Here is a 14,037-nt window from a genome sequence, read left to right on the forward strand (position 1 = left end):
ATAATAAATATATATTTAGAAATAATCCCTCCTATAGCATATGCAAAAAATAATTTGCAAGCGAGAAATTAATTTTTATTAATACCGGAAGTGACGTAGTTGGTTCGACACGCTCACTGGTCACTATAGTAAACATACAAGTTTGGAGCAAGTTTAGCGCTGTATTTTGTGGTCGTTTCGCCGTTTGGCAGAAAATCTGATGAAAGGTAATCTTTATTAGGATATTAAGAACAAGAACTTACGGTGTTTTGAAGGTATGATATACAACGCGTTTGTGTAAATTAAGTTTCTAAACTGGACACTGTGACACAATTTAAGCCACATGGCTAATTGTTTACATCAGGTGATAGCTGGCACGTGACAGATATTAACCGAACACAAATTGGCGACCTATTCGACCGATCCAGCTGGCAACCTGTTCGATGGCAACCTATTCAGAATGAGAGCGCACCCCTTTAATATGATTGTGCCAACTTTTACTAATAATATTTCGAAAGCTTATTTAATCAGCTTTCGGAATATATTTAGTTGGATGTCCAGAATTTTGTAAGATAATGCGAAATTACATCTCTATTCTGAGCTAAAGGAATGGATAAATGATAATATATTCTACTTTCATTTGATAGACGTTACGTTGGATTTTATTGGTTGATAAAAATAGATGAGTTTGGGCGACTGTTGAATTTATTCTGAATAGGTTGCCAACGAACAGGTTGCCAGCTGGATCGGTCGAATAGGTCGCTAGCCGAATAGGTCGCTAGCCGAATAGCCGAATAGGTCGCTAGCCGAATAGGTCGCCAATTTGTGTTCGGTTAATATCTGTCACGTGCCAGCTATCACGTGATGTAAACAATTAGCCATGTGGCTTAAATTGTGTCACAGTGTCCAGTTTAGAAACTTTATTTACACAAACGCGTTGTATATTATACCTTCAAAACACCGTAAGTTCTTGTTCTTAATATCCTAATAAAGATTACCTTTCATCAGATTTTCTGCCAAACGGCGAAATGATCACAAAATACAGCGCTAAACTTACTCCAAATTTGTATGTTTACTATAGTGACCAGTGAGCGTGTCGAACCAACTACGTCACTTCCGGTATTAATAAAAATTAATTTATCGCTTACAAATTATTTTTTGCATATGCTATAGGAGGGATTATTTCTAAATATATATTTATTATTTATGGAAACCTTATTGAAAATCGTTGGTCTTCCCCTTTAATGTATCAAATACATCAATAAGAAACTATGTGCAAAGTTTTGTTTTTCTGAATCAAAGATATTTCTCATAAACAGTGATTGAAAGTTGGGTAAATTCTTAACTTGAGTCTGAGAATCCTTTGTGAACTCGGTAACGAAACTCACCTGCGTATATTTCAACTTCACACAAAGTAAGTGTATCGGTAGTATTAATAAACACTGTTCTAGCAGATAAAGATGTAGATGGTTGTTGATTACATCTATCTATAGTATATACATCTTGTACTGTTGGTGGTGTATTTACATAACATGATGTAGCTGATACAAGTCCTTGTCCATTACACTGATTATCAGAACGTAGCCTTATCTCAAACGCTTGTAATCTTTGTTGATCTGAAAATTATAATACATACTTCTTAATTGTGCTTATCGCAGCATATTACACAAATAATAAAGTATACTTCCCATTTGGCATACCTTGGCAGACTCAGTACCCTACATCTAGCCTCAGCTGTATGACGGTAAGTTTTTCTCGGCTACCGGTTTACTTATTAGGAAAACTTGCTGCTTTTAGAAAAAAATTGTAGAGATTTTATTGCAAAATTATCCTTTGTTTAAAGAAAATCTGATCAACTTGAAAGAAAACAAGCTTCAGACATTGAAAGCTTTGTATGATAGTCAAGATTGTGTATTTATTTTGGCATCTTCGTCATGGGAGTTGCCATTTTTAATCAGGGAATTTGAAAGTGGTTCCAATGGCAGAATTCGTCATACTGCCGAGTTAGATTTAGGGCACCGGAGTCTGCCGAGGTTTGCCGATTGGTAATTATACAAATATGTCTACCAAGAAGAGTATGAAATGAATAACGAAATTTACAAAAATAGGGTTTAACATCCATTTTCTCTCCACCAACTGGGCTAAATGAAGACGGACATACGCCACGGAGCGTGCTGTGAGGGAAATATTTCTGTTATTTAGTGTAGCATTGGTTATATTGTATATTTACTGGGGGGGGGGGCGAATGGTTAGCGTGTGCGAGCTGTATCAAAATAATGAAAAGTGACCCCGTGAAAATAAAGCTGTCGGAATGGGCATTGGGTGTTCTATGTTAAGTTGGATGGCCGAATGGTTAGCACGTGTGCGAAGTAACATAAGGTCTGTCATTGAGTCAACTGGCGTGGTTTTGATTCCCCGGTTGTACGTGACAAGGAGTATGGTCGCCTGTCCAACCTCGTGGGTTTTCTCCGGGTCTTCCGGTTTCCTCCCACTGCTAAAGACCCCTACGCGCAAGCGAATTAATGAAATAAAATTAAACCATATGTTAGTCCCGAAATGACCTAGTTTGTGTCGAGTAGACGTTAAGCCCCATTTCTCTCTCTATATATATATATATATATATTTACTGGTGTTTGTGATATATAGTGTTAAATATTGTATACTTACTGTTATTTCTGTTATATATTGTAATGTTGGTGATACTGAAGATGTATTGTAAATCAACACACCACCAACCAGGAGAAACAAGCTGTGTATGAGTACACGATCCTCTATTAAATTCAGCATCAGTATTACCATCTACAGCTCTAGATGATACAGCCGCACGATATGTATAACTCTGGTCGCTTGCTTTATTTAAGGCCACATTTTTAATTTGGGCTGAAATTTTAAAACAAAATTTCTATTATTAATAGCTTGTTGGATTTTTTTAAACAATTTTAAAGGTATGTATATTTAGAAAGGAACGCATTATCTTATGTGTAAAATCCTCACCAGGTGTAACAAAACTCATTAAGACTGTTGTTGATCTTCACTCTAAATTGCCATATAAGCTAATTGACTAATTATTTCTTATAATTACCACCCAGTCTTTGACTGGCGGCATTATGTTATATATTAGCATCCCAATGGTAATGGAGATGAGGATAATGACGACAACAATGGTCAAGACAACGACTGATATTGTGACATCCGGGTTATTAAGCATAGGGTCAGTATTTAAAGTAATTATGTTGGTACTGGTGTTCACTATAACATTATTTAAATGTTTGGTCTTAAACCGACGGCAAACAGTAGCTCAATGTAATTTGTCATTTATTTAAAGTACAGACATATAAATGAAATGGAATGGGGTTTAACGTCCTACTGTTCTGCTCCGACTGGGCTAATAAAGACAGGTATACGCCATACAGTGTGCTATGAGGGAAATGTCGTCAGGGAAGGGCTATGGTCTACTCTTATATCGAATTCCAACTGCTAAGGGATGTTTACGTGCACGTCAATGTGTAACGGGACCTCGGTTTTTCGTCCTTGTCAGCCCCCCCCCCCCCCCCGTCCTGCACCACTGACATGGGGAGATCACGCCGGAAAATCCGGATGAACTATCTCGGCCAATGTAGGTTGTCTTACACTAATCAATATATTAATTTATAGCTCTGAGTTACATTATATCATATCGTAATTTGGCACAAATAATGTGATTGGATCTACCAGGGCGGTTGTTGGTGTAGAAAGGCTTCCTGTCCACGAGCTGTTTACGTCATTTATGTACTTGAGGGTCGAATGGCATTTGCATTAGTGTTGGAGCAGGTTCGATCTAAATTTGGGTTACCCTGTTGACAGTGGAACACAACATGTAGACCTAAACATTTCAACGAGAAATTGTCACGCCACAAAAGAAATCAATTTACAAAGTCCAATGAAGTCGACAATCTAATTTTTGGTACAAATAAAAAAGATCTAGTAACGATGAAAGGTAATCTTTATTAGGATATTAAGAACAAGAACTTACGGTGTTTTGAAGGTATAATATACAACGCGTTTGTGTAAATTAAGTTTCTAAACTGGACACTGTGACACAATTTAAGCCACATGGCTAATTGTTTACATCACGTGATAGCTGGCACGTGACAGATATTAAGGGAACACAAATTGGCGACCTATTCGGCTAGCGACCTATTCGACCGATCCAGCTGGCAACCTGTTCGTTGGCAACCTATTCAGAATGAGAGCGCACCCCTTTAATATGATTGTGCCAACTTTTACTAATAATATTTCGAAAGCTTATTTAATCAGCTTTCGGAATATATTTAGTTGGATGTCCAGAATTTTGTAAGATAATGCGAAATTACATCTCTATTCTGAGCTAAAGGAATGGATAAATGATAATATATTCTACTTTCATTTGATAGACGTTACGTTGGATTTTATTGGTTGATAAAAATAGATGAGTTTGGGCGACTGTTGAATTTATTCTGAATAGGTTGCCAACGAACAGGTTGCCAGCTGGATCGGTCGAATAGGTCGCTAGCCGAATAGGTAGCCAATTTGTATTCGGTTAATATCTGTCACGTGCTAGCTATCACGTGATGTAAACAATTAGCCATGTGGCTTAAATTGTGTCACAGTGTCCAGTTTAGAAACTTTATTTACACAAACGCGTTGTATATTATACCTTCAAAACACCGTAAGTTCTTGTTCTTAATATCCTAATAAAGATTCCCTTTCATCAGATTTTCTGCCAAACGGCGAAATGATCACAAAATACAGCGCTAAACTTACTCCAAATTTGTATGTTTACTATAGTGACCAGTGAGCGTGTCGAACCAACTACGTCACTTCCGGTATTAATAAAAATTAATTTCTCGCTTACAAATTATTTTTTGCATATGCTATAGGAGGGATTATTTCTAAATATATATTTATTATTTATGGAAACCTTATTGAAAATCGTTGGTCTTCCCCTTAATGTATCAAATACATCAATAAGAAACTATGTGCAAAGTTTTGTTTTTCTGAATCAAAGATATTTCTCATAAACAGTGATTGAAAGTTGGGTAAATTCTTAACTTGAGTCTGAGAATCCTTTGTGAACTCGGTAACGAAACTCACCTGTGTATATTTCAACTTCACACAATGTAAGTGTATCGGTAGTATTAATAAACACTGTTCTAGCAGATAAAGATGTAGATGGTTGTTGATTACATCTATCTATAGTATATACATCTTGTACTGTTGGTGGTGTATTTATATAACATGATGTAGCTGATACAAGTCCTTGTCCATTACACTGATTATCAGAACGTAGCCTTATCTCAAACGCTTGTAATCTTTGTTGATCTGAAAATTATAATACATACTTCTTAATTGTGCTTATCGCAGCATATTACACAAATAATAAAGTATACTTCCCATTTGGCATACCTTGGCAGACTCAGTACCCTACATCTAGCCTCAGCTGTATGACGGTAAGTTTTTCTCGGCTACCGGTTTACTTATTAGGAAAACTTGCTGCTTTTAGAAAAAGATTGTAGAGATTTTATTGCAAAGTTATCCTTTGTTTAAAGAAAATCTGATCAACTTGAAAGAAAACAAGCTTCAGACATTGAAAGCTTTGTATGATAGTCAAGATTGTGTATTTATTTTGGCATCTTCGTCATGGGAGTTGCCATTTTTAATCAGGGAATTTGAAAGTGGTTCCAATGGCAGAATTCGTCATACTGCCGAGTTAGATTTAGGGCAACGGAGTCTGCCGAGGTTTGCCGATTGGTAATTATACAAATATGTCTACCAAGAAGAGTATGAAATGAATAACGAAATTTACAAAAATAGGGTTTAACATCCATTTTCTCTTCACCAACTGGGCTAAATGAAGACGGACATACGCCACGAAGCGTGCTGTGAGGGAAATATTTCTGTTATTTAGTGTAGCATTGGTTATATTGTATATTTACTGGGAGGGGGGGGGATGGCCGAATGGTTAGCGTGTGCGAGCTGTATCATAAAGTCTGTCATTGAGTCAACTGGCGTGGTTTTGATTCCCCGGTTGTACGTGACAAGGAGTATGGTCGCCTGTCCAACCTCGTGGGTTTTCTCCGGGTCTTCCGGTTTCCTCCCACTGCTAAAGACCCCTACGCGCAAGCGAATTAATGAAATAAAATTAAACCATATGTTAGTCCCGAAATGACCTAGTTTGTGTCGAGTAGACGTTAAGCTCCATTTCTCTCTCTCTATATATATATATATATATATATATATATATATATATTTACTGGTGTTTGTGATATATAGTGTGATAAATTGTATACTTACTGTTGTTTCTATTATATATTGTAATATTGGTGATTCTGAAGATGTATTGTAAATCAACACACCACCAACCAGGTGAAACAAGCTGTGTATGAGTACACGATCCTCTATTAAATTCAGCATCAGTATTACCATCTACAGCTCTAGATGATACAGCCGCACGATATGTATAACTCTGGTCGGTTGCTTTATTTAAGGCAACATTTTTCATTTGGGCTGAAATTTTAAAAGAAAATTTGTATTATTAATAGCTTGTTGGGTTTTTTTTTTTTTTACAATTTTAAAGGTATGTATATTTAGCAAGGAACGCATTATCTTATGTGTAAAATCCTCACCAGGTGTAACAAAACTCATTAAGACTGTTGTTGATCTTCACTGTAAATTGCCATATAAGCTAATTGACTAATTATTTCTTATAATTACCACCCAGCCTTTGACTGACGGCATCATGTTATATATTAGCATCCCAATGGTAATGGAGATGAGGATAATGACGACAACAATGTTCAAGACAACGACTGATATTGATATTGTTACATCCGGGTTATTAAGCATAGGATCAGTATTAAAAGTAATTATGTTGGTACTGGTGTTCACTATAACATTATTTAAATGTTTGGTCTTAAAAATAGGGCAATCAGTAGCTCAATGTAATTCCTCATTTATTTAAAGTACAGACATATAAATGAAATGAAATGGGGTTTAACGTCCTACTCCGACTGGGCTAATGAAGACGGGTATACGCCATACAGTGTGCTATGAGGAAAATGTCGTCAGGGAAGGGCTGTGGTCTACTCTTATATCGAATTCCAACTGCTAAGGGATGTTTTACGTGCACGTCAATGTGTAACGGGACCTCGGTTTTTCGTCCTTGTCAGCCCCCCCCCCCGTCCTGCACCACTGACATGGGGAGATCACGCCGGAAAATCCGGATGAACTATCTCGGCCAATGCAGGTTGTCTTACACTAATCAATATATTAATTTATAGCTCTGAGTTACATTATATCATGTCGTAATTTGGCACAAATATTGTGATTCGATCTACCAGGGCGGTTGTTGGTGTAGAAAGGATTCCTGTCCACGAGCTGTTTACGTCATTTATGTACTTGAGGGTCGAATGGCATTTGCATTAGTGTTGGAGCAGGTTCGATCTAAATTTGGGTTACCCTGTTGACAGTGGAACACAACATGTAGACCTAAACATTTCAACGAGAAATTGTCACGCCACAAAAGAAATCAATTTACAAAGTCCAATGAAGTCGACAATCTAATTTTTGGTACAAATAAAAAAGATCTAGTAACGATTATTTAAACTTAACAGTGTTATTTCGTTGATCCGGAGCCCGGAAGACGTAGCAGATAAGGGGATTGCAAAGAAGATATACCCCACCCCCACCCTTTATCTTCTGAATGAATTATTTACTATAACGTAAACATTACATGTAAGCGATTTCACCGCCAACCCACCATAAAGTAAGTTAGCAACATTTATTTATTTAATAAGAATATAATAAATAAATAAACTTGTGCTACATGTTTCAATAAACCAATCACATATACACAGATGATGGCCTCAATCGAAAACAGAATTACCGAATATAAATCTATCTTTTAAGCGAGAATTTCGTATTTTCTAAGAAAGTCAAAACATAATTATTTCCCACACTTAAAATTCATTGACACCGGAAATAAAAACACAATTACCTCCCTTGTTTTCCTATTCCCTCAGTGGAATAGCTATCTTCAAACGTTTGAATTTGAAGTTAAAAATGATATTTTTGCCAATTTTTCAACTGGCAATAGTGAATTATAGGATTAATAGGATTATTCTTTAACAAGGTAGGACTGTTTGTAGATACCATCTATTTTAAGGCTTTATTTTAATACATTTTAAAAATATAACTTAAAAATATGAAATTGCAACTTTAACCACATTGTACGTTATAAATTCCAAAGGTTAATCAAAGACAATTTTGGACATAAGATGAAAACACGCATGAATCTTAATGGGGCGTTCTATAATGTGATTCCGGCGTGGTTCCCCCTTGTCAGTGATGCAGGACGGAGGGCCTGACAAGGGCAGCTAGTTGGAATTCGATATAAAAGTAGGCGATAGTGCCACTGCCCGGGCAAAATTTTTCTCATAGCACACTGTATGGTGTATGCCCGTCTTCATTAGCCCAGCATAGGAGCAGAACAGTGGGACGTTAAACCCCATTTCATTTCATTTCCTTAATGTGAATATATCGAAATCAAGAGCTTGTCAACTAGTATCGTGTATTGATACACGTAAACTTTTAAATAATTTAAAATAAGGTATATAATATACGACAACGCAGGATTTAAGTTATAAACATACCTTTTATCTGCAATACTTGAAATAATAAAATAACAACACACAGGCTAGTCATGGACACCATTTTACCAGCTAGGCCTATGTTCAAGTGAATAATGTTGTATCAAGCTTCAATAGTCATGTAACTGTTGAATTATTGTATGCAGGCATACAACAAAAACTTGTTAGCTAGGTAGAAAAGGGAAGTTATGTATTCGTATAATGGGAACATGAGTGACAATTTGGCAAGGTGTGTCAGATATTCTTAACAATTAACAAATATGGATATTGTTAGTCGAGAATTACTCAATAAAATACAGTCGAAGCTTGGCATTTCTCCAAAGAACAACATTATAGGATTCTAATTGAACGTTATAATGAGACTTCAGTACGAATCCAATCATTTAAAAGAAGATGCATTTAATATGGGGCAAACTTTTAAGATAATATTATGTTTGTTTTTCGTTTAAAACATTATCTATGTTTCCACATTTCAGTCAACCTAACTCTTAGGAAAGCCAAAATAAAGATATTTCAGAAATGTGAGGTTTGGTTTCTTTCTATGACTGAGAATGCGCTGTGAATATGATGACAGCGACTACCCTCGTGCCAGCGTCACCCAATACGACAAGCTTACAATATTACCTATGGTCAATATAATTATTTATGATTTGATATTTGTTTTTTTCATTTATTTCTACAATATGTATCTAGATTGTCTTGTCCTTGTATTGTCTCGTCGGTCGTGTTTTGCGTTGGGTGCACTCAGACTCGTAACTAAGGGGGGGGGGGGGCACAAAATTTCGTCCTCCCCCCCCCCCCCCCCCGTGAAAAATTATCGCCCATCGTAAAAACAACATTGGTAGTTGATATGGGATTCTCATTGTTTCCACTCATACGGATTTTGAGGTTTTCTGGTCAGATGTTCTTCAAATGAGACCACCACCGCCCAAAGCACGATAATTGGGGAGAAACGCGTCAGGTGCGGGTAATAGTGAAGGTTCGTCTGCATCATCGTTCTCGATTGATGAGGCTGTCCAGAGTGCAGGAAATAGCGTTTCCGGCAGTCCAATTTTGAAAACATTTTCTATATACATTGTCCGTCAATTTTACAGCACCCCTGAGAACACTTCCCGCTCCCCTCGTTGCTCTGAGCTACTTACGGCCCTGGATGCGCTTTTCCTGAAATTCCTTTTATGGTAATTACACTTGTGCTCGCAGTTACCAGAAATTAAATGAAATGGAGTTTAACACCCTACTGGCACATTTATCACCACCGGACTTGTTAAATTTAATTTTAGCTGAACTACCTCTTTAAATTATTGATACATTGCGAAGAGTACAAAATGATGCATCCCGCCTTATTAGTATACTACTTTTAATGTTTATGGCATAGCTTTTAAGATTTATTATTTACTTATAAATATTTTAATAATATTGATGTTAAATATCTATCCTTACATGCCCTCAAGAAATATTTAAAGTTCATCTGACAACATCTTTTAAATCTATAAAACCCTTCTTCATGTATAGAAAGGTCTTTTTCTTATCAAGCTCCAAAGCTTTGGAATAAACTCCCACTTGCTGTTAGAAACAGTCCCGTAGTTGAATAGTTAAAACAAATCTCTTATGGCTCATTTATTTTTAGAAAACGAATGAGAGTTAACTAAGTTAAAGCTTTTATCTGATGTTGTGTTTAGCCTTTTTTATACAATTATATCACATATGTTTTAGAGCTTCAGCGCGGTTGGCACTGATATTCAAACCTAACAAACTGAGCCGCCTGAAATACAAAATGAAATGAAATGAAATGGGGTTTAACGTCCTACTGTTCTGCTCCTAAACTGGGCTAATGAAGACGGGCATACGCCATACAGTGTGCTATGAGGGAAATTTTGCCCGGGGCAGCGGCGCTACGGCCTACTCTTATATCGAATTCCAACTGCCAAGGGATCTTTTACGTGCACGCCAATATGTACACGGGACCTCGGTTTTTCGTCCCATCCGAACGACTAGATAGCTGTCCTTGTCAGGCCCTCCGTCCTGCATCACTGACAAGGGGAAACCCACGCCGGAAAATCTGGATGAACTTTCTCGGCCAATGCAGGGATCGAACACCCGACCTCCAGGCTAGCGAGCCAGCGTCTTACCCACTTAGCCACGTGATCCCCCCGCCTGAAATACAAGGAAGACATAGTACATGCTTGATTAAAATCCATCCATCTAAAATACATTTATTGCGAATCTAGAGTATGACGAAAGAGTGAAAATCGGGGTACAGTTAGGTAAACAAGTCATTTGACATCCGTTAATTATGCTAACGATTCAGTTTTCTCAATCATTAACAGTGATTTAGCTCTACGACATAGGTCCCTGCACTTAGAATCTATGCTTGGAAATGACAAAAGAATCATTTACTTGTAATTGTGTTCTCTTCATGGGAGGAAATATAGCAATAATAACCCCGCAACATTCGGATATTACTAATTATGCATTAAATGTTACATAATATTCAGAAAGTTTAATCTCACAGCTGCTAATGCTGCTAATAGGTGTGCCAATATTTCAAAAAGTGCTGATTAGGGGCTTTGTGTGGCTGTTACTCTAACGTTAAAGGACAATATTGGTGCCAGTCAGTATCACATAGGTGATAGAGCTGGTTAAACACGTTCCAAATATAATTTTAACACAGAGATCGTTGCTACGATAGCTGAGTAATACAGGTTTCCTGAATCGGAAGTGACGAACGCCAAAGGAAAGCACGAGTCATACCTCTATATCTCTATATAACTGACTGATGTGACGAGTGATAACAGATACACGGCCGAATTTCTGCTCACTAATAATTCCTTCCAAGACCAAAAGTTGTTATACGGGACTGTAAGAGGATACCTGACAATTCAATAAAGTAATTGAATGTCATTAGATAAGAGAACACGAGAAAAATAGAAATAGTCCGTACATTCCCTTGTTTATATGCATTCTATACCTTATAAAAACATGGTAATGCACGGACTTTTTCTGTTTTTCTTTCGTGTTTTCTTATCCAGTGGCAGTCAATTCTTTTTATGAATGGTCAGATATCCTCTCACAGTCTCACACAACAACTTTTGGTCTTGGAAGGAATTATTAGTGAGCAGAAATTCGTCCATGTATCTGTTATCACTCGTCACTTCAGTCAGATATATAGAGGGGTGCCTCGTGTTTTCCTTTGGCGTTCGTCACTTCCGATTCAGGAAACCTGTATTACTCAGCTATCGTAGCAACGATCTCTGTGTTAAAATTATATTTGGAACGTGTTTAATTAGTTCTATCACATATGTGATAATGACTGACACCAATATTTCCTTTAAGTTGATTAAGGGCCTAATTCTGTAGGAGATATTGTGTTATTCTGTTTACAGATGTCTTAATTTCATATACAAAACTTAAGATGAGAATATTGTCAGATAAAAGAGACAGAAAGAAAATTGAGGTTTAACGCCCACCCGACACAAACTAGGGGGAGGGGGCGGAGGAAACCCACGAGGTTGGACAGGCGACCTTATTCACGTTCCATTGGGGAATCGAAACCACGCCACATGACTCAATGACAGACCTTGTTGTTTTGGAAAGTAACATTTCATGGGCTAACTGACATCAAGTTCTTTGATACATCAATTTGTTGTCAGCAATAATGATAAACAAACAATGCCACGGAAGCAAAAGGCACAATGTTTTAATAACTACGACTTTTCAGATATCATGTCAGGGTTTGACAGCCGTAAAAAAACTGGAAATTTCTTTACTCTACATTAGACCGCTCGCCCAGAAAGACATATTAAAGTCTCATGAAGGAAACAGAATGCCTTTAATAATGAATATTTCTACTCTTGTTATTACTCCTAGGCAACAGGAAATATTAGAAATAATATAAACAAAAATACAGATGATTAAAATTGTGACTGATCCCCCACAAGTCCAGAGATTTTTTATTGTCAATTCCACTTATCCATAATTTTTTCAACTGTTTTATAAAATCATTTTTAAATGATTTCTTTAAATAGATTTGTAGAATATATATATATATATATATATATATATATTACATATCTTTCATTGTCAGTCGCTATTGACAAACAACGCTCTTTTCGGATCATGTCAGTGATTAGTTGGACCGAAACTTTGTGATCTCACATTCCTTATTAAGGCGTATACATCTTTTGCTATCTGGATCCATATAAAATTAAAATCCTGATATGTAACATTGGCTGGGCATTACATCACTCGGTCAACCACCCCACGAACTATAGACTGTTATTAATAGCTATCAAATAATTACTAATAATTGACTGGGATTAATAATAACTGTAGGGGAAACATTCATTAGCATCGTATTTCATTGGTTGAACGTCCTACCGTTCTTCACCGACTGGGCTAAGGAAAATGAGATAGGCGCTGACTCAGTAACTTGACAGTTTCGGGTATGGTTCCAGTGTTGAGCGAAAAAGTTCTTAATGAATTTCCGGCGTCCCCCCACACCCACACCCACTTCCCAACAGATGTCAGTAGTGAAAGATAGTGTGTGTGGGGGGGGGGGGTGTAAGAAACAACGGGAAGAAAACCAATTGCCGCGTGCACACAAAAGAATCCTTAGCAGGAAATTATGCGAGTCGGTCGCATAATGCCGCTATCTGGGCAAAATTTACACCATAGCACACTGCGCGCCAACCTAGATATATGAATTACCATGTTTGTCTCAAAATATTATATATATTGACGACGAGAGATTAAAGATACATTATGGGAGATTAGATAATGAGCTGGCAGTTCTCTCTATAATATTTAAAAATGAGATAATGTAAAGAGAATATCAAGAAAACTTTATTTTAAAATCACTGTAAACCACGAATGTCATTGTTACCGCTGTCGCTATATATAACAAAGTCTCGATTATCCACGTTTGCGTTTAATCATAAAGGAGCGTTGAACAGCAGACCAGATTCAAATCCAATGAAAATCGCACATATAACATGGCATTGAGAGTTGAGTATGGTCTTTTCATGTTAATAAATGTCTAATTAATAGATTTGGGTCTATGTATTGGGTCTATGCAGATTTGGGTCTTGCATAATGCATGTTTAAGCCCCCGTGTGAGCGTGCGTTTAATGAAAGAAAGATATACCATGTTAAGTTCCGAATGGGCCTTAATACGTTGAATATACGTTACCGCCCCCCCCCCCCCCACACACACACCCTAACCCTTTCCAAGGAATACGACGTCTATATATATACTCTCTTTATTTACACTCCCTTATGTAGGTAATTATAAACAAATATCGTATTCCGATACAAACTGTAAAATCAATATAACCATTATCCAATCAACGGCTCGCTAGCATGCAACTCCTGGGGAGTGTATGTGGAGACGCAC

General features: G+C 37.0%; 1 protein-coding gene across 4 annotated transcripts in view; it reads right to left on the reverse strand.

Moving 5' to 3' along the window:
* Positions 1-8,735, reverse strand: part of LOC126815811 (uncharacterized) — a 39,927-nt gene extending 31,192 nt beyond the window's left edge. For all 4 annotated transcript variants that reach the window (XM_056100757.1, XM_050541772.1, XM_050541806.1 and 1 more), the window contains exons 1-5: positions 8,649-8,735; positions 6,292-6,504; positions 5,092-5,319; positions 2,647-2,859; positions 1,368-1,595 (exon numbers count right to left, since the gene is read on the reverse strand). The gene's annotated coding sequence lies outside the window, so the exon portion shown is untranslated. The remainder of the gene's footprint in view (positions 1-1,367; positions 1,596-2,646; positions 2,860-5,091; positions 5,320-6,291; positions 6,505-8,648) is intronic.
* Between the last annotated feature and the right edge of the window lie 5,302 nt (positions 8,736-14,037).

The sequence above is a fragment of the Patella vulgata genome, chromosome 1 (assembly GCF_932274485.2).
Source record: "Patella vulgata chromosome 1, xgPatVulg1.2, whole genome shotgun sequence".
NCBI lineage: Eukaryota > Metazoa > Mollusca > Gastropoda > Patellidae > Patella > Patella vulgata.